Genomic DNA, 6,484 nt, shown 5'->3' with positions numbered 1-6,484 from the left:
CGGTGCAATATGTATACTGTTCCAACTTATTCAGGTGACATTGGGCATACCTAACCACCTGTGTTTTCTTTCCCTCCCCCCCACCCCAAATCTGTCCCTCTGAGTTACATGGAGTCAACAGGAAATCTTTTGGTGGAGACGGTGGACACCTCAACTTGCTATCGTAGCCTGCAGGGAATCGGCCGTCAGACTTTCTGTCGCATGTCCCAGACCCAGTGAAATGTAACTGAATTGTCTTGGCCAGCCCTAAGGGTTCCATCTGCATCTCATCATTGCTGAGGAGTGTGCTCCCATCACCCAATCAAGCATCCAGCCAGAGCAGGTCATGATATATTTTACCATATTAACATGCCATTGTGTGTTATGCCTGATGTAAAGACTCTCGTCTCTGCGAGCCTACCACACAGATTTAATACTTGTCATTTTTAGGGCATACCTAACAATGTGTTTTCTTTCTCTCTCTCTCTCTCTCTCTCTCTCCCCCCCCCATCTGTCCCTCTGAGTTACATGTTGATCCTGGGATTGAGATGCTGGCCTCTTCTGCCCCTCGGACCTGCTTGATCCATCCTGGTGCCCTGTGTCTGGTCGGAGTTTTATCGCCCCACTCCTGTGAAGGACGGCCGCATGAGGACAGTTGAGGGTTATACCTGTTAAAACTGTTAATATTATAGTCAGGCTGTCTGTTGTTGCCCAAATGAGGATGGGTTCCCTTTTGAGTCTGGTTCCTCTCGAGGTTTCTTCCTCATGTCGTCTGAGGGAGTTTTTCCTTGCCACCGTCGCCACAGGCTTGCTCATTGGGGATAGATTAGGGATAAAATTAGCTCATGTTTTAAGTCGTTCAAATTCTGTAAAGCTGCTTTGCGACAATGTTTATTGTTAAAAGCGCTGTACAAATAAATTTGATTTGATTTGATTTCTGACAAAAATCTTGTATGATGATCATCACAGGTTTCTGATCAACAGAAACACTGCCCCTGTTCTATTTCCTGATCATGACGTCATGATGCAAATCCACAGTGCTGTGTGTCCAAGCAGTATTTATGTGCAGCTGAGCTGAGTGGAGCAGTCGAGTCTCATCAATGCTCACCATGAAGATCCCACCCTCCTTATTCCTGGTACTAATCAGCCTCATGAGTGAGTTCTCATGCTCAATCTCAAATATGTTTTACATTCATTTTTGAAAAATACATTCATGTTTTTCTTTTTTTTCTGCCAGGTATTCGGTGTCAAAGTCTTTAGTCCATTTCCACTGGATCAGTGGTGAAAAAACCTGGAGAAACTCTCAGTCTTTCCTGTAAAGGATCTGGGTTTAACTTTGGTAGCTTTGGCATGCACTGGATCAGGCCACAAGCTGGAAAAGCACTGGAATGGATTGGGGTTTCTGGTATGATCCCAGAAAAACTGTATATGCCAAACACATTAAGAATGTTTGGAAATTACCAGAGACAACTCCAGTAATATGGTGTATCTGAAGCTGATGGGTTTGACTGCACAGGACACCGCTGTGTATTACTGCGACAAAGACACAGCACTACAAACTCACTGCAGCCCTGTACAAAAACATCCCTGTTCATTTTCATCTCTCTGCAGTCCACTTGTCCCCAGTGACTCCTGGTGTACTCATGCATCTCAAACAATTTGAATATCATGAAAAAGTTCCATGTTTTCCATCAGTTATTGAAGAAAGTGAAAATTTTAAAGGTCCCATGGCATGGTGGTTTGTTGATGCTTTAAACGGGCTCGTGGAGGTTTCCGGATGTTATATCCGCAGCCTTTCTTGAAATGAACCCTCGGCATGTAGATATAGCCTCCTGGTAGAAAGCCCCATTTCAGTGCTTTTCCCAGTGCGTCGTTTTGCTAATGAGAAGCAGGAGGCGGGGAAGGGTAGAGGGTGGGGGCGGGTCTTATCATTAATATTCATGACATGTAAACGTGTTACCTCTGATTGGCTAACAGCACTGTGACGCTACCTCCAGTGGGTCAGAACAAGCGGATGTGGGTGTCTTACTATGGCGAGAGAGAAGGAACAAACCGCGAAGGGAAAAAATACCGCGCGCTGACATCATTAAGGTGCGACGCAAGGAAATAAAATAAATTCAACAAATGTTTGGGTTTTTACTGAACAAACAAACAAATAAAATGAACGAGTGACTTAAAAAAAAGAATGTGGGTGTCTTTGTAAAAACTGTTTTGATTGGCTATTATAACAGAGCATGCTGCATGCTTTTTGGTTTTGTAGCGCAGAGTACCTGGCTAACTGCAGGAAGCGGTTAGCTGCACAGCTAATGTAGCCATTGCAAGGCTAATGCACCGATTTTAAAACACGACAAAACGACTTAACAGTTATACACTTACTTGTTCGCTGTTTGTGGCTGATGCGGCAGGGATGCTTGGTACGGACCCAGGCTTCAGTGACAGTTGATGTGCAAAACCTGCCCTGTACTGTCCCAAGTTGTGGAAACATTCATCAGGAAAATGCTTCCGACAAACATACACCGTCTTAGGTAGACTCGACGGCGTATTATTGAAGTAAATAAAATTAAGCCACTGCATCTTCAGGGGCTCTCCCGTTGGCAGTAAAAACAGACTCCTTTCTGTGTTGTCACATCCATGTACAGCGCAACTTCCATGTTTGGTGGCAACTTTTGAGCTGGGCGGGCAATCCATACAGTGGGTGGGAATCCAGAGGGGGGGCATGGGGATCATCTCCCTTGCTGACGTCGGCAGGGGAAGAGCTTCTCAACGCGCCGTTTTGACGCGCCATTCACAAATATTGGGCATAGTTTGGTTTACACATTATGAAATTTCTAGCCACTGGGGTGACTTAAGAAGGTCAGAGGAACTCATTTTAACATTAAAAAACCTCAGAAAGTGAAAATTTCATGCCATGGGACCTTTAAATATTCTAGACTCATCTCATCTCATTATCTCTAGCCGCTTTATCCTTCTACAGGGTCGCAGGCAAGCTGGAGCCTATCCCAGCTGACTACGGGCGAAAGGCGGGGTACACCCTGGACAAGTCACCAGGTCATCACAGGGCTGACACATAGACACAGACAACCATTCACACTCACATTCACACCTACGGTCAATTTAGAGTCATCAGTTAACCTAACCTGCATGTCATTGGACTGTGGGGGAAACCGGAGTACCCGGAGGAAACCCACGCGGACACGGGGAGAACATGCAAACTCCACACAGAAAGGCCCTCGCCGGCCACGGGGCTCGAACCCGGACCTTCTTGCTGTGAGGCGACAGCGCTAACCACTACACCACCGTGCCGCCCTATTCTAGACTCATTACATGGAATTTAAAACATTTCAAGCATTTATTTTTAATTTTGATAATTATGGCTGATGGCAAAAAAACTCAAAATATGAGGATATTTCTTTTCAAGTTTGAGTAAAACAGGATAAATTCAGTGTATTTCTTGGTCTAGTTGAGTACACACAACTAAAATCATGGGAAAGACTGCTGACATGACAATTGTACAGAAGATGATCATTCATGCCCTCCACAAGGAGGGTAAGCCACAGAAGGTCATTGCTGAAAAGGCTGGCTGGAAAGGGTGCAGAAGCAAAAGGGACGATCACAGCCTTGAAAGGATTTTCAAGAAAAGTCGAATAAGAACTTGGGAGAGCTTCACATGGAGTGGACTGAGGCTGGTGTCAGTGAATCAAGAGCCACCACACACAGACATCTTCAGGAAAGGGGCTACAACTGTCACATTCCTAATATCAAGCCACTCCTGAACCAGAGACAATGTCAGAAGTGTCTTTCCTGGGCTCAGGAGAGAAAGAACTGGACAGTTGCTCAGTTGTCCAAAGTCCTGTTTTCAGATGAAAGTAAATTTTGCATTTCATTTGGAAATCAAGGTCCTAGAGTCTGGAGGAAGACCAGAGAGGCACAGAGTCCAAGGTGTTTCAAGTCCAGTGGGAAGTTTCCACAGTCTGTGATGATTTGGGGTGCCAGGTCATCTGCTGGTGTTGGTCCACTGTGTTTTATCAAGTCCAAAGTCAATGCAGCACCTACCAAGAGATTTTAGAGCACTTCATGCTTCCATCTGCTGACAAGCTTTATGGAGATACCGATTTCCTTTTCCAGCAGGATTTAGCACCTGCCCACAGTGCCAAAACTACTACCAAATGGTTTGTTGACCCTGATATTACTATGCTTGATTGGCTAGCCAACTTGCCTGACCTGAACCCCATAGAGAATCTATGGGGGATTGTCAAGAGGAAGATGAGAAACACCCGACCCAAAAATACAGACAAGCTGAAGACTGCTATCAAAGCAACGTGGGCTTCAATAACACCTCAGCAGTGTGACAGGCTGATCGCCTCTATGCCATGCTGCATTGATGCAGTAATTTGTGCCAAAGGAGCCCCAACCAAGTATTGAGTGTATAAATGAACGTACTCTTCAGAATTTGCACATTTCTGGATTGTAAATCCTTTTTTGATTGATGTTTAGAAAATATTCTAATAATCTGAGATACTGGATTTCTGATTTTCCTGAGCTAAAAGCCATCATCATCAAAATTAAAACAAGGCTTGAAATATTTCACGTTACATGTAATGAATATAGAATGCGTGAAAGTTTACCATTTTTAATAAAATTGTGAAAAAATTAACTTTATCACAATATTCTAATAGTTTGAGATGAGTGTGTGTGTGTGTGTGTGTGTAATGATGATGGACTGAGCTGTCATTGTTGATGAATCTCCTGTCTCTCTGAGCTTAAGTTTACTCGTGTTGATGGACATGTGTTCTTCGGTGGCTGATCAGTCTTTTTCTTGATCGGGATCTACATTGACAGCCCGGGCAAACAAAGTTATCACCAAGAGGTCTTGGATCTTACAGAGCCGGATCCATAGCATTAACCCTTGGTCAGGCACTGTTTCTGACTTGTAAAGTGTCTGGATATTCATTAACTGATCGCAGCTACTCCAGTAACATGGTGTATCTGAAGATGACGGGTTTGACTGCACAGGACTCTGCTGTGTATTACTGCGTGGCATCCCACAGTAGGACAAATATGTTCATCACCTGTACAAAATTTTCCCACAGATGTGTCAAAAAAGAACAGTGCATTCAGTATACACACCATTTTCACACGATCTGCAGGTGGTGCTACAGCATCTTAACTGACAACTACATGACCCATCAGCCCCAGCATGTCAAATGCCTTATTAATCACTTTTACCAGTGTCTTGTTTTGCCTCCTGAGTATCACAATTGAACTTTTACTTTTTTAGCATCTCATGATCAAGCTTTTGTTGTTGCTGTAGTTTGTTTGTGTGTTTAACTCTTTATCATGTCCACACTCCATCACACCACCTGGTACTTGATTATTTTCCGAGAACAACACACCCCAAGTGTTTTAATCCGCCCTGAATATGGATATATTCTAGAATGTTGTTGTAGCGTGTATCGAGTGTGGGTGGAGCACAGAGGATGGCAGGACAGCGTTTGGAGGCAGACAAGGCGATTTATTTTTATAACTTTTCAGTCTAATAATCTCATTCATTCACACACACACACTCGTCTGGTCCCGGGTTGTGCTCCCTCTCCTCTCTCTCTGCCTCCTTAAATAGGGAGCGGTTACTGGGAAAAAAAACACACACAAACAGGTTAATTATCCTCAGGTGTCGCGATTCTGCCACTCACCTTCCCCGGCTCCACCCTCCTGTCACAGACCGGCGCTTGACCACACCCCCGCTGCCACATACCCCCACCGCCCGACTCAGGCCGGGCGCTCGTCCGGCCCGCAGCCGACTCCCCCCCCCCTTGACTGGAGAGGAAGTCCGCCACGACCATCTGCGCCCCCGGCCTGTGGACCACCTTGAAGTTGAAGGGTTGGAGTGCCAGATACCAATGGGTGATCCGCACGTTGGCATCCTTCATGCGGTGGAGCCACTGGAGGGGCGTGTGGTCCGAACAGAGAGTGAAAGAGCGCCCCAGCAGGTAGTACCGGAGGGCGAGGACCGCCCACTTAATCGCCAGGCACTCTTTTTCAATTGTGCTGTAGCGCCCCTCACGCACTGACAGCTTCCGGCTGATGTACAGGACCGGGCGGTCCTCCCCCTCCACCTGCTGGGACAAAACGGCCCCCAGCCCTCTGTCCGATGCATCGGTCTGCAACACAAAAGGGAGAGAGAAGTCAGGGGAGTGTAAAAGTGGCCCCCCACACAGTGCAGCCTTTACCTCAGAGAAAGCCCGCTGGCACTGCTCCGTCCACTGGACCGGATCTGGCGCCCCCTTTTTAGTGAGGTCAGTCAGCGGGCTGGTGACGTCCGAATAATTAGGTATAAACCTACGATAGTAGCCAGCCAGCCCCAGGAACTGCCTCACCCCCTTTTTGGTCTTGGGCCTCGGGCAGGCCGCAATCGCTGCTGTCTTATTAATTTGGGGACGCACCTGCCCGTTGCCCAAGTGGAAGCCCAGATACCGTACTTCCACCTGCCCAATCGCACACTTCTTCG

At 46.3% G+C, this 6,484-nt stretch overlaps 1 pseudogene; it reads left to right on the top strand.

Moving 5' to 3' along the window:
• The first annotated feature begins 1,088 nt into the window (after nt 1–1,088).
• Nucleotides 1,089–5,146, top strand: LOC132869405 (immunoglobulin heavy variable 3-30-like; annotated as a pseudogene).
• Nucleotides 5,147–6,484: the final 1,338 nt, after the last annotated feature.

The sequence above is a fragment of the Neoarius graeffei genome, chromosome 20 (genome assembly GCF_027579695.1).
Source record: "Neoarius graeffei isolate fNeoGra1 chromosome 20, fNeoGra1.pri, whole genome shotgun sequence".
Lineage (NCBI taxonomy): Eukaryota > Metazoa > Chordata > Actinopteri > Siluriformes > Ariidae > Neoarius > Neoarius graeffei.
The sequence above is the reverse complement of the archived record's forward strand: the minus strand, read 5'-3'. Positions and strand labels throughout refer to the sequence as shown.